The sequence below is a fragment of the Pseudophryne corroboree genome, chromosome 5, assembly GCF_028390025.1.
Source record: "Pseudophryne corroboree isolate aPseCor3 chromosome 5, aPseCor3.hap2, whole genome shotgun sequence".
Taxonomy (NCBI): Eukaryota; Metazoa; Chordata; class Amphibia; order Anura; family Myobatrachidae; genus Pseudophryne; species Pseudophryne corroboree.
Genome location: NC_086448.1, coordinates 611,103,578 through 611,122,999, shown reverse-complemented (window position 1 = coordinate 611,122,999; position 19,422 = coordinate 611,103,578). Strand labels below are relative to the sequence as shown.

The 19,422-nt window shown below is 47.6% G+C and overlaps 1 long non-coding RNA gene across 5 annotated transcripts in view; it reads right to left on the bottom strand.

Annotated features, from left to right (window-relative positions):
• Positions 1 to 19,422, bottom strand: part of LOC134929260 (uncharacterized) — a 183,419-nt gene that overhangs the window by 129,847 nt on the left and 34,150 nt on the right. The gene's annotated exons all lie outside the window — the stretch shown is intronic.

The window sequence follows — 19,422 nt, the reverse complement described above, 5'->3', positions numbered from 1 at the left end:
ATAGGTAGGCCGGGGGCGTGGCTTGGCAGTGGAGGAGAGAAGTCGCAGATTCTCACAGCTCCTGCTTCTGTGTCACCTTTATCCCTCCTAGCCCGCTCAATACTGCTATTTCAGCCCCCTCCACTTCTCTCCTACTCCCCTCTTGTCCCCCCACTGCTGAATACCTGCGGCCGCGGAGTCGGGGAGCAGATTGGACGCTCCCGCGGACTGCGGCCTACAACGTGTGCACAAGCCGGGGCCTCAATTTGGGAGCACGCCCGCCGGACCTCCGGACGCTCCGAATTGGCGGCGTGTAGACCCGTTCTCTATCTGACCCGGGTCGCTGGCCGCAGCTGGTCTCCCTCGGCCCACGACCGCAACCATCGCGGGAGGACCCGCTACAGGAAACCGCACTGTGCCTTGCCTTGGTGACGGCTGGACCTGGCGGCCATCTTCCCGCCACTGCTACAGACGGCTTTGTGGAGTCGGAGGGGAGGACGCCACTGCCACATAGCCAGCCTGGGACCTGGTAAGGTGTTCCTCCCTATTCCACCTCCTACACCTCCGACTGCTGTCCGCTGACCTGACCAGCGCGGAGGACACCGACGGGCACCTCCTGCCTCCCCCTGCGGCCGCCCGGTGAGCCAGACTGCTGCACCTATATATTGGCCCCTGTCACCTCGTCCCCTCAGCCGGCCACCTTCCCTCCACCTGGAAACTGCTTGGGGATCCTACGAGGGTGGGAGACGGGAGCCGCACTGTCGCCGTTGGGACCTACCGATGGTGCGGTGAGGAACTCTCCCTCCTCCGCTCTATATGTATGCATGGCTCGACACCCTCATTGCCTCTAACCCCACAGCTAGTTATATTAGAGCTTGGGCCCACCGCTTCCAGACTGCACTGGAGCTGCAGAGCCTCCTCAATAAACCTCCATTAGTCCTATGCCACGGCTGGGGGCCCCATTACTGACCCCCGCTACTGGATGCTCGGAGTTGCTCTCCGGCGCCAAAGGGCCTCACAGAGAGAGTCGCCCCATTCTAGACATGTCTTCTCCTCGTGCCTGACCTCCTCCGTGGATGTATTCAACGCTGAGCCTGACGTGATGTGAAGGCGTGGTGGTCCGGCGCTTTGCATGTGAGACCCGATACGCTTGCGACATATCTTGCTCTCTGTACGCCCTTACCAATGGTGGCATCTCTACGACTGCGTGGAAAAGTTCCTGATTCCTTCATCAATGACCTCTACTGGGGCTCCATTGCCGACCTGTGCTGGAACTCCTGGTGGCAACTCCTCCGACTCTGACTGCTCGACCTCGCGCTCTGCATCCCGACGCACACGTAGAACCAGACCACCCGCAAAACAGCCGAAGATGATACGCAATGATTTGGTGGCTGTTTTGGGTCCCTTGTTGGACGAAAAATTGGCTGGCATCAAGGAGGCCATTGAATCCACGCTGACCCAACTCAGCCAACACTCTACTCGCCTAGATGAAGCAGAGCAGCGAATATCCACGCTGGAGGAAGACCTATCTACAGCCCAGCGAACCATACACGCCAATCAATCCGAAATTGCTGACCTATCAGAGAAGATCAACGACCTTGAAAATCGTAGCACGCATAAGAACCTGAGGGTCATCGGCACCCCGGAATCGGTCAAGGGGCATGAACTTATGGATCTCCTCGCATCTGGCATCCCGGAGCAATTAGCCATGAATCTTAAAGGAGTCCCACTACTTATCGAGAGAGCCCATAGGCTTGGACCGAAGCGAAGGAACCCCAGTGGGCGGCCCCGTCCCGTCATCATGAGAATCTTGAACTATGCTGACAAGATGAAGCTCCTCGATCATTATCGTAAAACGGCCTCCTTATCTTACAATGGAGACCGTCTCCTCATCTTCCAGGACTTCTCCGCCCTCGTAGCTGCCAAACGTAGAGAGTTCGCTCCCATTTGCAAGCACCTTTTCGACACCAAAGTCAGGTTCTCCCTCCTTTACCCAGCCCGCCTCCGAATCTTTGAGAATGGTAAACCGCTGTTCTTTGACGACCCAGGAGAGGCAAGAATGCACTTCTCTTTAGCTAATACTTGACTGTAATTGTCATATGCTTGCTTTTCACTCATCACTGGACCTTTCTCTACTTTCGGGTCTCATGTGTGGGGAGCCGTGTCTGTGAGACATGACTACCCCTAGTTCCTCTACTTCCAGTTTTATGTTTCTGATATTTGTAGCAATGTTTCTTTGTTTTTTTATTTCTTTTCTAATTTGTTGTGTCTGCCTGGCCTGGGGACTCCTCCCCCTCCTGGGTTGCCTTTCCCCCGCTCACTGGGACGGGATGAGGCCCTGTTTTGTCTTTTTCGTAATCACCATGTTCTTTCCGACTGTAGGTGTGGGTTGATATGGCTTCTCCAGCCACCCCACACTCCCATGACACTGGAGTCTCTAACACTGCCCCATTGCGCATAATCTCCTGGAATGTAGAGGAACTTAACCATCCCGTTAAAAGAAAGAAAGTAGCCTCACATTTAAAACGTATGAACCCCCAAGTAGTGTTCCTTCAGGAGACACATTGGCTAGCCGACCCTCGGAACTCCTTACGAGCTCCTTGGATAGGGGAATGCATCTCGGCCCCATATCACACCAAATCTCGAGGAGTGGCCATTATTTTTCACGCTAGCTTACAACACTCGATTAGTAGGAAACATATCGACCGATGGCCGGTTCGTCTTGCTTGACACATTGATTGACAATACTGTATATACTTTTCTTAATGTGTATGCCCCCAATGTTTCCCCTGACTCTTTTTTTGCAGCTCTTCTACCGGTGCTCCTACAATGGGGCGGCCACAATTTGGTTGTGGGTGGCGATTTCAACTTGGTGTTCGACCCATCCATGGACAGATGCTCCCACCTCTCAATTGCTGACTTCTTTCTGTACGCAACTAGACTTACTCGACCCCTGGCGCATCTTTCACCCGACTCAGAAAGATTTTTCCTTTTACTCTCATCCCCACTCGTCCCACTCTCGCATAGACTACATCTTCACCTCAACATCCCTCTTTCCTAGGGTTACACACTCATTTATCGCAGACATCATCATCTCTGACCATGCTCCCATTTCAATAGACATCCGGCTTAACCGGCCTCCTCGCACCGCCCCAAGCTGGCGCTTTCCTGCATACCTCCGCCACTCTACTGACTTTCTTCTCCACCTCAAACAATCTTGGCTCAATTACACCCTAGACAATACTGATCAGTCACTAGACTTCCCTGTATTTAGGGGCGCAGCTAAGGCGGTCTTGAGAGGTCATGTCATGTCCTACACACACTCCAAGAGGAAAAAAATTTCCTCGCAGCTGCAGGCTCTGAGCACGTCGCTAACCTCCTCGTATCGGAATTATAAATGACACGACACTCCAGCCCACAAAGAAGCGTATCTCTCAGCAAAACTCATATACGACACTTTCCTCACTGAACGAGCTCAGCTCTCTTATGATTACCAAAGGAATAAGTTTCACAGGTGGGGCAATAAGTCGGGTAGATTGTTGGCGAACTTGATTAAGGGACCCAAGTCACGCACTTGGATTAACACCATAGCTGTCTCAGGTGCATTGACTTCAGACCCTGAATCTATTTGTTCTGAATTTATGCATTTCTATCGTTCCCTGTACACTAAAGGCCCTGATGACCCCGCTGCTAACTACTCCTTCCTTGAGTCGGCTGACCTCCCGGCCCTCTCCCAGGAAGAAAGAGAACTCCTAGACAGCCCAATCACTGCCGAGGAGGTTATAGATACTATCAAGAGCTTGCCCAACAACAAGAGTCCTGGCCCTGATGGCTTTAGCGCAGAATTTTACAAGATGATGCGTGATGAACTAGCGCCCACACTTACATCCCTTTACAACCACATTCTCTCTTCTAAACAAACTCCAATTAGGTTTAATGAAGCCAAGATAATTGTTATAGCGAAGCCTGGTAAAGATCCCTCCCTTCCTGGCTCCTACAGGCCAATATCCCTCCTGAACCAAGACTTCAAAATCTTGACTAAATTAATGGCCACTCGCCTACAACTATGTCTCTCTCGAATCATATCCCCGGCCCAACTGGGCTTCCTTAAAAATAGACAGTCGGTTAAGGGCATCAGGGAAGCCCTGGCCGCCGTCACCTATTCCTGCTCTCACAATCTAGTTGATAATATTTTAATTAATCTCCACGCTGAAAAGGCCTTTGATAAGATCGCCTGGCCACACCTTGATCGGGTCTTATGCCATCAACACTTTGGAGACAAATTCTGTGGTCTTGTCACCTCCCTTTATACTAACCCCACCGCCCAGGTGTTGGTTAACAATATCTCCTCCGCCCCCTTTGCCCTCGAGAGAGGAACCAGACAGGGGTGCCCTCTCTCTCCCCTACTTTTCAATCTAGCCCTCGAACCCTTTATACGATACATTGTAAACTTGAATAATTTTAAAGGCATCCAAATAGGCACCCAGGAACTAAAAATTATAGCGTTCGCGGACGACATCCTACTTCTCACCTCAAACCCTAAACAGTCCATTCCGATACTACAGGAAACTATAACCTGCTTTTCTTCCTTTGCGGGATTCTCGATTAATTTTGACAAATCGGAAGCTCTAGCCATCTTTCGGCAGGCCACGGTTGGCTGGGAACCCCCCTTTCCGTTTCGATGGGCCCCCACCCACCTCACTTACCTAGTGATTCAGTTACCCGTGGACCCCTCCCTCCTCTATTCCCACAATGTCCAACCTATTCTTACCAAAATTCAGACTGAGCTTGGTCTCTGGCAAAATCTTCCCCTCAACCTCTTAGGACGCTGCAATCTTGTCAAAATGGCAAGCTTTCCCAAACTGCTCTATGTACTTCAAATGATCCCCATTTTGCTTACAAAATCGGACTTGTCCCTTCTTAACTCACATATATCTTAGTTTATATGGGCCAATAAACGACCCCGGATAAGTTTCCTCAAACTATCCCAATCAGTTCAAAATGGGGGGTTAAATTTGCCCAACATAGAGCAGTACAATAGAGCCTGTCTTCTTTGCATAGCCATGGACTGGCTCAGTGCTAGGAATATCTTCACCGACTCACAGCTAGACTCTCAACTATGTGCCCCTCTATCTCTAAGCCAGGACCGGTTCCGGGGCTTCTGGCGCCCCGGGAGGCATTAGGGGCGTGGCTTCATACAGGGGGCGTGGTCAGTTACGCCCCCTGTACTGTTGTAGGATGTGCGGTGCGCGATGACGTCATCGCGCACCGCACAGCAAAGGTCCTCTGCACGAAGGTAAACTAGACGCTAAGCGTCTAGTTCCCTTCGTGGAGAGGACCTTTGCTGTGCGGTGCGCGATGACGTCAACGCGCACCGCACATCATTACAGTGAAGGTCCTCTCCAGGAAGGGAAATTAGACGCGTAGCGTCTAGTTTCCCTTCACAGCGGGCAGCCCACGAAGGGAAACTAGACGCGTAGCGTCTAGTTTCCCTTCACAACGGACAGCGGGCCGCGGCAGCGGGGGGCACCACAGCAGCAGCGGATCTTGCCATGGTGCGGCACCCTCCGGAAGGCGGCGCCCCGGGCAAAAGTCCTGCTTGCCCGTGGCAAGATCCGCTACTGCTCTTAGCTACATCTTACACGCCAGTAATACCACTCTGAAGGAACCTCATTTAGACAATACCCTCTTAACCTCTGCTATTCTGGCTTGGAAGAGATCTAGAAATTTATTGAATATACACGGCCGTCATTCTCCGTTTCTCCCTTTTCTGGGAAACTTAGACTTTCATAATGGCCACGCTTCCTTTCCTTTTAATAGATGGCATATGGCGGGTATCACACACGTTCGTGATCTCCTTAACTCCTTACACGAACCACTCACTTTCATTGAGGCCATGGATAAATACAACATTAGTCCTAGCCATAGGTTCTACTTCTTCCAGGCCTCTCACTATATCCGCTCGGTCTTGACACAACTTGATAAAAAGGATTTCCTCAACCACCTAGACACGCTTATGCACTCCGGCACATATTCCATTTCGACTATTTACGCCCGAATCCGCACAGACATCGTTCCCTCTGTTGACCTATTACAGCTGGAGAAATGGTCATCTCAACTCCCCTCTATGTCCCCGGAAGCAGTGTTGGATTCTTTTAACTTATCTCTGAAACTTATTCCAGCAAGTATATACCAGGAAATGTCGTACAAGATTTTGCACAGGGCTTACATCTCCCCGAAACGAGGTCACCTGATGGGCATCTTTGAGTCTGCAGCGTGCATCAAATGCTCTGCGCCAGTAGCTGACATTATGCACTGCTTCTGGCATTGCCCTCATATACAAAAATTTTTTGGGGGGAATTACAGACATATAGCTCCTCTACACTTGGCATTGATTTTCAATGTCCTGCACCTTGGACCCTTTTTGGTTACCTCCTAGATCAGCAAGACATTCCCTCTTCTGACAAAAAACTAGTGACACTCTTATCGGCTGTGGGGAGGAAGGCTGTTCTTCAACAATGGATACACGACACTCCCCCCTCCCTAACCATGGCCACCTCTAGGCTGCTCCTTCTCTTTACCATGGACTGGTTGGAGACCACTCTTGATAAAGAGACTCTGACCCCTGCATTGTTCCAATGCTGGGGAAAGTTTATACACACACTGCCCACTCCTACTAAAATTGCCATTCAACACTGCTTCCATCACACCATGTGGTACTGCCTTCAACGTTTGGATCAGAGACCCCCCCATCTCCCTCCCATAACTCAGTGCTGCAAACACCCTCTCCGTATTCTCCACACAAATCTTCCTTCTTTCTGTTTTTCTCTCTCTCTCTCTCGATCTCCACCTCCCTCTACCCCTTTTCTAACTTCTCTCGGACCTCCAGTGCCTGAATCTTTCCCTTTTCCTGGCTCGGACGCTCTTTCCATGGATGGGTCGGTGGCCCCCTGGCCTAGATAGACACTGTTTTTGTTTGTTATATTTACTTCTTGTTTTAATTTATGTTATGCGCCCTTCCTGTTGTAGGACGCTTGTATGTAATTATAGCTTCTATATCTACTTAGACCAGTTGCTATTTTGGTAGAGGTGATTATATCAGCCTCTTATTATACTGAATTTTCTGTACAATGTTCTGGTCACCTTTTTGGTAACTATGTTATTTGTTTGAAAATGGAAAATGTGAGGTATTTTTGAGATTATTCAGGTACCCAGTTTTAACTCTCTATGGGTGGGCTTTTATTTCAATACACCGGGCCCTGTATCTACTGTGCATATTGTTTATTTGGCTTGTTTCTAGTGATGAGCGGATTCGGTTTTACTCGGTTTTACTCGGTTTTACTCGGTTCTCAAAACGGCATCTTATTGGCTCACGGATGTCACGTGTTTTGGATAGCCAATAAGATGCCGTTTTGAGAACCGAGTAAAACCGAGTAAAACCGAGTAAAACCGAACCTCGCTCATCACTACTTGTTTCATTACCTCAATAAAATATATTTTTGAAAAAAAAAAAAACATAGGTAGGCCTCGCATCCTGCGTGCTCATACTACCATTGTGCTGTTTAAAAAATGCTTCAAATAGAGACTGGGAAATAAAATAGAAACAAGAACTAGTCACAAAACGGTACTTTGCAGAGCATTTTCCAGCTTTCGTTATCAGTTGCTACATTTAGAAGTGAAACAAATTTTTGAATGCAAAGGTGCACTAAAGTAATCCATTTGCAAAATAACTAATTTAGGGAACATAAGACATACGAAAAAGCGCACACAAGCACATGTGACAATGAAAAGCAGGAATTTACTTTTTTTGAGGGGATAACAGAATAGGAAAGGTGCACCGTTCCTGTAAGTACTGCAATACCCTCCCTTTTCTAAAAATCCATTTAATATTTGGCCCCCAGATGGAGGAGATCTGATAAGATCAGATACTTCTCTTCAACTTAGCTTAATTTCCTACTTAGAAATTCATTACTGAATTAATGACTTACTTTATTTCTGCATTATGTCTTTTCCGGCATTGTTTTGTTATCCAATCAGCTGTGGGAGGTGCAAATTTACTCCATTAGAGGGAGTCAGCAAAAAAATGATGCTTCTCATAGCATAACACCCTCCTCTTATTCCCCTCCTACTGTTCTCTGTAAGTAGCCTTAGGCTCAGGGGCGTCAGAACTGGGGGGGCAAGGGGGCAGCTCCCCCGCCCCCCCAAACATAGAGAGGCGCCGATCTGGATGGGAGGACCGATGTGTGGTCAGAGGAAAGACCGCACATTGCATCCTCCGCTCTGTGCAGTGTATATGAACAGTAGCCGCAGCATTGTGACCCTCCTCCTACTCCCTGGTGGTCCCAGTGACAGGCTCACCTACAACGCGATGCACTGCTGCTGTGCATCGCTCCCAGGCTCCTCCTCCCGATACCGCAGCGCATCCAATCACAGAGAGGCGCCGGTCATGTACGGGACGGGAGGAGCGATGTGCGGTCAGGTGAATCAGTGGCAGTGCATGGAATGTGTAGCCAGCACCGCAGCATCATTGTGCCCCTCCTACTCCCTGTTGTCCCGGCAGCCAGCCTCACCTATAACGCTGCGTCGCACCCAAGCTCCTCTTCCCGCTCCCGCCACCACACTGCCTCTGACTCCATCCCTCGGACCCCCAGTCTCTTCTCAATTATGCCACCAGCCATCTTCTTCTCTTATCCTGGTACCGCCTCCGCTTCCTCGGTGGCTCCGCCCCCAGGTCAGTTTGAGGACACCTCACAAGGCACTAAAAAGGCAGGGTAGATGCTAGATCCAAGTGGCCTAAAGGACCTTTGACGTCAGGGGGAGGAGCCACAACACCAGGAGGAGGAGCTAGGCCAGTGGGATAGTTCTTCTACTATCCACGCCACCAACTATTACCTTCAGTAACCCGGTGGCGAGCATAGCGAGCCACCGAGCCCGAAGCGTGGCGAGCAAAGCGAACCTTCGAGGGTACTTTTCGGGTACCCTGTTCGGCAGTAGCTCCTCCCCCTGGTGATGTGGCTCCTCCCCTAGTGACATCAGAGGTCCCTTCTCCCACTCAGATTTAGAACCAACCGGCAGGGTAGATGCAGCAGGAGCACCATAGCAACACCATCGAAAGAAGGTATTCTGACCCATGCTGTCCCAACAACAGGTATGTTGAAAGGGTGGTTGGTTAAAGGATAAATGATAAATATAAATAAACATAAGGGGCTTATTATTATTATTATTATTATTATTATTATTATTATTATTATTATTATTATTATTATGGGGGGGTAATGAGAGCGTTAATATATTAATTAAATTAATTGATTAATAAGGGCTAATGTTAGTAATGAGATGGGATGTAGTTAATCCAGACGCCGAAATCCCGACAGCCAAGAATGTCAACAGCACTCACCACGGGTATTCCTACTTGTGGGTGTCCATGACACCCGTAGAGTGGGAATAAAAAAAGTGGACTCTTTGCGCTTGCCCGGTATTCTGGCAGCCGGAAATGCTGCAGTCGGTATATTGACAGCCGGCATCTCGTCCGCCAGGATATCATTACCATCCCAATGAGATAACTAGTTAAGAAGTAAAAAAAAAAAATCACTCTATTATATGGTGGTTCCACTACTGCTCTTTAAGGGGGTGATAAGGATATACAGATGTACACACACACACTCATCGTTGCCGCAATTTACATTTACTAAGCAGTGATAAGAGCGGAGAAGTGAGCCAGTGGAGAAATTTCCCCATCAACCAATCAGCAGCTCTGGATCATTTTATAGTATGCAAATTATAGATGTTACTTCAGTGCTGATTGGTTGCCATGGGCAACTTCTCCACTGGCTCACTTCTCCACTCTTTTCACTGCTTAGTAAATGTACCCCTAAGTGCAGTCGGCAATCACACGATTGAAGTCTATGGCATGTGCGTGCGTATGCACACGTGCTCCATAGACGTTGGCTCACTAGTGCCACACATTACGGCAACGATGAGTGTGGCTACATCTGTAGGGTAATGATTGCTAAGGTTCTTTCAAAAAAGTGTAGTGTAAAATATATGTTTATGTATATGCTGTGATGGCACCTGTAAAAAAGAAAAGAAGGTGCGGCAACTTACAGTAGTTGTTCAGTGCCGCTCGTTTTCCCCAACAGTTCTCCTACCAGCAGAAACGGGTGGTGACACTAGCCATAGCTGACCGTACCGCATGTGGTAGTTTCAGAGCGTTAGCCCCCGTCTTAGGTGACCGGTAGCTAATTCAAGTATTTGCGCAACTAGCCCTGTGCCAGATCGCGGTGGCAGTATTCATTTCAGGAAATTAGCTGTGTTAAGCGGCTTCTCTCTTCTAAGTGATGGACATGCTGCAGTTACAGCACACCCAGCAGTTGCCGCAGGTCTAACCAGCCATGGCCACTACTGTCAGTCACCTCGGTGCCAGCACTGCACTGGTCACTGCTAGTGCTTGATCTACTCTCCCTGCTACGTGGGGCACATGGTGGGAAACTAGAGTGACATCAAACAACCAGATATTCAGCTAGCGATTGCACAATTGAAGTAAATGGCATGCACGCCATAGATGCAGGCATACTAGTCATGCCATCCATGTTGTGATGATGAGCGTGGCTAAATTTGTACATGAGGCAGCCAAAAAAATAGTATGTACTGTATTCGGCTTTTCTGGGTGTGGGAATTTACGGGTAAATGTATTATCTTGCGATATGGGGGAGTAGCGGTATAGCGCACGTTATGCGCTATATGACCCTGTCCATATCGGCACTGCCATCTGAAAGATAGCAGGCCGATATGCACGGGCTGTGTATGCTGACCGTTCCGACACCTGCAGCTGTCGATTTCGACAAGTGCAGGTGGGGATGCCCATAGACCACAGCAGGGACAGAGCTGTCCCTGGCTGTGGCGGGTGCCGACTCTGGAGTGCGCTGGGGATTCCGTGCGAGTAGCGAGATCCCGCACATGCGCAGAGGAGTCGTCCAGGAAGGAGATACAGCGCGTCAGCTCTGAGCTGATTAGTTGTGAGCTCAGGGGGACCTTGCCGGAGGCGTGAGCTTTCACTACCCCGCTCCGTCAGACAAGATGTTGATACATCTTGACGATGTCTCTTCCTGCTTCGCCTCGGTAATGAGGTGAAGCAGGAAGTATTATAGCGGCACGATGCACGCCGCTATAATACATTTATCTATTAGTGTGGATCTGGCATTTTCAATGTATTTCATGTAGATCTGGCATTTTCAATGTATTTTGTTTGGGCCTGACTATTTTCAATGTATTTTGTGTAAACCTGGCCTAATGTCCTAATAGCAAAATGATGTCAGGGCATGCTGGGATCTGTAGTTCTGCAACAGCTGAAGGGACCACATGTGGAATACCCCTGCTGTATTTTATGTCAGTGTCAAACATTTACCTATACTTAATTTTGTATGGCAGTCTCCTAAAGGCACTCTTGGGGGGGTGACATTTAGCGATTCAGCAATTTAGGGGCACCGAAGTGAGATTATATCTTGCCCCCCCAACCTAAAAACGTACTGACGCCCCTGCTTAGGCTAATAGAATGCTGCCAAGCTGCAGCAGCACATTGTGACATTTTAGACACACGTGTCACAATGAGCATCAGCATTCTATTGGCCTGCAGCTGCTTACAGAAATCAGTTGGGGGGGGGAGAAGGAGGGTGTTATGCCATGAGTAGCATCATTTTTTTTTGGCGGTTCATTCTAATGGAGTGAATTTGCGCCTCCCGTGGATGAACTGATAACAACCAATGCCAAAAAGTGAAGGCCAGAAAAGACGAAATAAAGTAAAAAAAAGTAAGTCATGAATTAAGTAATTAATTTTTAAGTAGGAAATTAAGTTAGTTCATTCATAAGAATACGTAAGGCATTAAACCTCGGTGGGCCTCGCATCCTGCGTGCTCATACTACCATTGTGCTGTATAAAACTGCTTTGAATAGAGGCTGGGAAATTAATAGAAACAAGAACTAGTCACAAAACGGTACTTTGCAGAGCATTTTCCAGCTTTCGTTATCAGTGGTTACATTGAGAAGTTAATTAAATTATTTAATGCAAAGGTGCACTAAAGTAATTAATTTGCAAAATTACTTTAGGAAACACAAGACATTTGAAAAAGCGCACACAAGCACATTTGACAATGACAGGCAGTCACTGTCTGTTTGGATAACAGAATAGGAAAGGTGAACCATTCCTGGAAGTACTGCAATACCCTCCCTGTTTTAAAAATACATTAAATATATGGCCCCCAGATGGGGGGAGTTTTGATAAGAACAGATACTATGTTTAAACTTAGCTTAACTTCCTACTTAGAAATTCATTACTTAATTCATCACTTACTTTATTTCTGCATTTTGTCTTTTACGGCCTTCACTTTAGGGCATAGTTTTGTTCAGGGCCGGTTCTTGGGTGCTGTGCGCCCCGGGCGACAATAGGGGGCATGGCTTCGTACAGGGGGCGTGGTCATATACGCCCCCTGTACAGACTGAAATGATGTGCGGTGCGCGATGACGTCATCGCGTACCGCACAGTAAAGGACCTCTCCACGAAGGGAAACTAGACGCGTACAGCGGCAGCGGGGGGCAGCGGGCAGCGGGGGGCACAGCAGCAGCGGATCTTGCCCTGGTGCGGCGCCCTCCGGATGGCGCCCTGCGCCCTCCGGAAGGCGGCGCCCCGGGCAAAAGTCCTGCTTGCCCGTGGCAAGATCCGCTACTGGTTTTGTTATCCAATCAGCTGTGAGAGGTGCAAATTTACTCAATTAGATGGAGCCAGCAAAAAAATGATGCTTCTCATAGCATAACACCCTTCTCCTACTCCCTCCCTGCTGTTTTCTGTAAGCAGCTGCAGGTTAATAGATTGCTGCCAAGCTGCAGCAACACATTGTGACACCATAGAACACGCGTGTCACAATGAGCAGCAGCATTCTATAGGCCTGAAGCTGCTTACAGAAATCAGTTGGGGGGGGGGAAGGATGGTGTTATGCCATGAGTAGCATCATTTTTTTTGCTGACTCCTTCTAATGGAGTAAATTTGCACCTCCCATGGAAGAAATGATAACAAACAATGCCAAAAAGTGAAGGCCAGAAAAGACAAAATACAGAAAAAAGTAAGTCATGAATGAAGAAATTAAGTTAGTTGTTTCCTAAAAATAAGTAAGGCATCAAACCTAGGTAGGCCTCGCATCCTGCATGCACATACTACCATTGTGCTGTTAATAAATACTTTAAATAGAGACCGGGAAATGAATAGAAACAAGAACTAGTCACAAAATGGTACTTTGCAGAGCATTTTCCAGCTTTCGTTATCAGTTGTTTTTTTGCAGTAAAACAAATTATTGAATGCAAAGGTGCACCAAAGTAACCCATTTGCAAAATAACTAATATAGGCCCTCATTCCGAGTTGTTCGCTCGGAGATTTTCATCGCATCGCAGTGAGAATTCTCTTAGTGCGCATGCGCAATGTTCGCACTGCGACTGCGCCAAGTAACTTTACTATGAAGAAAGTAAGTTTACTCACGGCTTTTTCATCGCTCCGACGTTCGCATTGTGATTGACAGGAAATGGGTGTTACTGGGCGGATGCACGGCGTTTTAGGGGCGTGTGGCTGGAAACGCTACCGTTTCCGGAGAAAACGCAGGAGTGGCCGGGGAAACGGTGGGTGTGCCTGGGCGAACGCTGGGTGTGTTTATGACGTCAGCCAGGACCGAAAAGCACTGAACTGATCGCACAGGCAGAGTAAGTCTGAAGCTACTCAAAAACTACTAACTCGTTTGTAATCGCAATATTGCGCATACATCGGTCGCACATTTAAGAAGCTAAGATTCACTCCCAGTAGGCGGCGGCTTAGCGTGTGTAACTCTGCTACATTCGCCTTGCGAGCGATCAACTCGGAATGAGGGCCATAGGGAACACAAGACATACAAAAAAGCGCACACAAGCACATGTGAAAATGAAAAGCAGGAATTGTCTATTTTTTTGGGATAACAGAATAGGGAAGTTGCACCGTTCCTGGAAGTATTGCAATACCCTCCCTGTTTTAAAAATACAGTAAATATATGGCCCCCAGATGGGGGGGGGAGAGTTGATAAGAACAGATACTACGCTTAAACTTAGCTTAACTTCCTACTTAGAAATTCATTACTTAATTCATCACTTACTTTATTTCTGCATTTTGTCTTTTATGGTATTCCCTTTAGGGCATTGTTTTGTTATTCAATCAGCTGCTGGAGGTGCAAATTTACTCCATTAGAGGGAGTCAGCAAAAAAGTGATGCTTTCATAGCATAACACCCTCCTCCTACTACCTCCCTGCTGTTCTCTGTAAGCAGCTGCAGGTTAATAGAATGCTGCCAAGCTGCAGCAGCACATTGTGACATCATAGAACACACGTGTCACAATGAGCAGCAGCATTCTATGGGCCTGAAGCTGCTTACAGAAATCATTTGGGGGGGAGTAGAAGGATGGTGTTATGCCATGAGAAGCATCATTTTTTTGGTGGTTCCTTCTAATGAAGTCAATTTGCGCCTCCCGTGGATGAACTGATAACAATCAATGTCAAAAAGTGAAGGCCAGAAAAGATAAAATATAGTAAAAAAAAGTACGGTAAGTCATGAATTAATTACGGTAAGTAATTTATTTTTAAGTAGGAAATTAAGTTAGTTCATTCATAAGAATAAGTAAGGCATCAAACCTAGGTAGGCCTCGCATCCTGCATGCTCATACTGCCATTGTGCTGTATCAAAATGTTTTGAATAGAGGCTGGGAAATTAAAAGAAACAAGAACTAGTCACAAAACGGTACTTTGCAGAGCATTTTCCAGCTTTCGTTATCAGTTGTTACATTGAGAAGTTAATGAAATTATTTAATGCAAAGGTGCACTAAAGTAATTCATTTACAAAATAACTTTAGGGAACACAAGACATTTGAAAAAGCGCACACAAGCACATGTGACAATGAAAGGCAGTCACTGTCTATTTGTTTGGATAACAGAATAGGAAAGGTGCACCGTTCCTGGAAGTACTGCAATACCCTCCCTATTTTAAAAATACATTAAATATATGGCCCCCAGATGGGGGGAGATTTGATAAGAACAGATACTATGTTTAAACTTAGCTTAACTTCCTACTTAGAAATTCATTACTTAATTCTAGAGATGAGCGGGTTCGGTTCTCCGAGAACCGAACCCCCCCGTACAGCACGTGTTTTACACGGGTCCGAGGCAGGCTCGGTTGTTCCCGCCTGACTCGGAAAATCCGAACGAGGCAAAACGTCATCCTCCCGCTGTCGGATTATTGCGAGATTCGGATTCCATATAAAGAGCCGCGCGTCGCCGCATTTTCACTCATGCATTGTAGAGGGTATAGAGATGACGTGGCTACGTTCTCTCAGTGGCAAATCTCAATATCAGTGCTCAGTATCAGTGCTTATTGCTGCCCAGTAATACTAGTACAGTGTCTCTCTTGTGCTGCATCTTGCTGCTGTAGGGTGCTGTGGTAGTAGTGTCCAGGCTGTGACTGTGTAGCGTTCATCATCATTCCAGTGACAGTGGTATCTGGGGTGTGACAATTCCAGAGTGCTTTGTGCTGCTCAGTAATAGTTACTAGTACAGTGTCTCTCTTGTGCTGCATCTTGCTGCTGTAGGGTGCTGTGGTAGTAGTGTCCAGGCTGTGACTGTGTAGCGTTCATCATCATTCCAGTGACAGTGGTATCTGGGGTGTGACAATTCCAGAGTGCTTTGTGCTGCTCAGTAATAGTTACTAGTACAGTGTCTCTCTTGTGCTGCATCTTGCTGCTGTAGGGTGCTGTGGTAGTAGTGTCCTGTGACTGTGTATCGTTCATCATCATTCCAGTCACAGTGGTATCTGGGGGGTGACAATTTCAGAGTACTTTTGTGCTGCTCAGTAATACTAGTACTGTGTCTTGTGCTGCATCGTGCTGCTCAGTGTCAGTTCTCCGTAGTATCATCAGTGCTCAGTATCATCAGTGCTCAGTATCAGTGCTCAGTATCATCAGTGCTCAGTATCATCAGTGCTCAGTATCATCAGTGCTCAGTATCATCAGTGCTCAGTGTCTTGTGGTGCTCAGTAATACTACATACTAATACTAGTACAGTGTCCTGTGCTGCATCTTGCTGCTGTAAGGTGCTGTGGTAGTGTCTTGTCACTGTGCATAGGTCATCATCATTCCAGTCACAGTGGTATCTGGTATCTATCTAGTGGTATCTAATTCCAGACATTACTGCCGTCTAATTCCAGATATATTACTGGCATATAATTCCACACATTAAAAAATGGAGAACAAAAAATTGGAGGGTAAAATAGGGAAAGATCAAGATCCACTTCCACCTAGTGTTGAAGCTGCTGCCACTAGTCATGGAAGAGACAATGAAATGCCATCAACGTCGTCTGCCAAGGCCGATGCCCAATGTCATCGTAGAGAGCATGTAAAATCCAAAAAACAAAAGTTCAGTAAAATGAGCCAAAAAACTAAATTAAAATCATCTGAGGAGAAGTGTAAACTTGCCAATATGCCATTTACGACACGGAGTGGCAAGAAACGGCTAAGGCCCTCTCCTATGTTCCTCATGACTAGTGGTTCAGCTTCACATGACGATGGAAGCACTCATCCTCCCACTAGAAAAATGAAAAGAGTTAAGCTGGCAAAAGCACAGCAAAGAACTGTGCGTTCTTCTAAATCACAAATCCCCAAGGAGAGTCCAATTGTGCCGGTTGCGATGCCTGACCTTCCCAACACTGGACGGGAAGAGGTGGCTCCTTACACCATTTGCACGCCCCCTGCAAGTGCTGGAAGGAGCACCCACAGTCCAGTTCCCGATATTCAAATTGAAGATGTCACTGTTGAAGTACACCAGGATGAGGATATGGGTGAGGTGGTCTGTTTAAGTCAGGCACCCGGGGAGACACCTGTTGTCCGTGGGATGAATAAGGCCATTGACATGCCTGGTCAAAATACAAAAAAAAAAATCACCTTTTCGGTGTGGAATTATTTTAACAGAAATGCGGACAACAGGTGTCAAGCCGTGTGTTGCCTTTGTCAAGCTGTAATAAGTAGGGGTAAGAACGTTAACCACATAGGAACATCCTCCCTTATACGTCACCTGGAGCGCATTCATCAGAAGTCATTAACAAGTTCAAAAACTTTGGGTGACAGCGGAAGCAGTCCACTGACAACTAAATCCCTTCTTCCTCTTGTACCCAAGCTCCTGCAAACCACCCCACCAACTCCCTCAATGTCAATTTCCTCCTTAGACAGGAATGCCAATAGTCCTGCAGGCCATGTCACTGGCAAGTCTGACAAGTCTTCTCCTAACTGGGATTCCTCCGATGGATCCTTGAGTGTAACGCCTACTGCTGCTGGCGCTGCTGTTGTTGCTGCTGGGAGTCGATCGTCATCCCAGAGGGGAAGTCGGAAGACCACTTGTACTACTTCCAGTAAGCAATTGACTGTCCAACAGTCCTTTGCGAGGAAGGTGAAATATCACAGCAGTCATCCTGTTGCAAAGTGGATAACTCAGGCCTTGACAACTATGTTGGTGTTAGACGTGCATCCGGTATCCACCGTTAGTTCACAGGTACTTAGAGAATTGCTTGAGGTAGTGTGCCCCTGCTACCAAATCCCATCTAGGTTCCACTTCTCTAGGCAGGTGATACCGAGAATGTACACAGACGTCAGAAAAAGTGTTCTCAGTGTCCTAAAAAATGCAGTTGTACCCACTGTCCACTTAACCACGGACATGTGGACAAGTGGAGCAGGGCAGACTAAGGACTATATGACTGTGACAGCCCACTGGGTAGATGTATTGCCTCCCGCAGCAACAACAGCCGCGGCACCAGTAGCAGCATCTCGCAAACGCCAACTCGTTCCTAGGCAGGCTACGCTATGTATCACCGCTTTCCATAAGAGGCACACAGCTGACAACCTCTTACGGAAACTGAGGAACATCATCGCAGATTGGCTTACCCCAATTGGACTCTCCTGGGGATTTGTGATATCGGACAACGCCACCAATATTGTGCGTGCATTACATGTTGGCAAATTCCAGCATGTCCCATGTTTTGCACATACAATTAATTTGGTGGTGCATAATTTTTTGAAAAATGACAGGGGCATGCAGGAGATTCTGTCGGTGGCCCGAAAAATTGCGGGCCACTTTCGGCCTTCAGCCACCGCGTGCCGAAGACTGGAGTGCCAGCAAACACTCATGAACATGCCCTGCCATCAGCTGAAGCAAGAGGTGGTAATGAGGTGGAATTCAACACTCTATATGCTTCAGAGGATGGAGGAGCAGCAAAAGGCCATTCAAGCCTATACATCTGCCTACGATATAGGCAAAGGAGGGGGAATGCACCTGACTCAAGCGCAGTGGAGAATGATTTCCATGTTGTGCAAGGTTCTCCAACCCTTTGAACTTGCCACACGTGAAGTCAGTTCAGACACTGCCAGCCTAAGTCAGGTCATTCCCCTCATCAGGCTTTTGCAGAAGCAGCTGGAGAGATTGAAGGAGAGGCTAAAATGGAGCAATTCCGCTAGGCATGTGGGACTTGTGGATGGAGCCCTTAATTCGTTTAACCAGGATTCATGGGTGGTCAATCTGTTGAAATCAGACATTTCGGCCACCGTGCTCGATCCTAGGATTAAAGCCTATGTTGTATCTCTCTGCAGATGTTCAAAGACCTGCTGGTGAGACAATTGTCAAGTCAAGCGGAAAGTGACCCGCCAACAGCTCCTCCTTCATTTTCTACCGCCACTGGAGCTGCCAGGAAAAGGATAAAATTTCCAAAACCACCTGCTGGTGGTGATGCAGGGCAGTCAGGAGCAAGTGCTGACATCTGGTCCAGACTGAAGGACCTGCCAACGATTACTGACAGGTCGTCTACTGTCACTGCATATGATTCTGTCACCATTAAAAGAATGGTGGAGGATTATATGAGTGACAGCATCACTGTAGGCATGTCAGACAGTCTGTATGTATACTGGCAGGAAAAAGAGGCAATTTGGAGGCCCTTGCACAAACTGGCTTTATTTCACCTAAGTTGCCCCCCCCCCCCCCCCTCCAGTGTGTACTCCGAAAGAGTGTTTAGTGCAGCTGGTCACCTTGTCAGCGATCGGCATAGGAGGTTACTTCCAGAAAATGTGGAGAAGATGATGTTCATCAAAATGAATTATAATTTCCTCCATGGAGACATTTACCAGCAATTGCCTCCAGAAGGTACACAGGGACCTGTGATTGTGGATTCCAGTGGGGACGAATTAATACTCTGTGAGGAGGAGGATGTACACAGTGAAAGGGGTGAGGAATCGGAGGATGGAGGTGGACATCTTGCCTCTGTAGAGCCAGTTTGTGCAAGGAGAGATTGATTACTTCTTTTTTGGTGGGGGCCCAAGCCAACCAGTCATTTCAGCCACAGTCGTGTGGCAG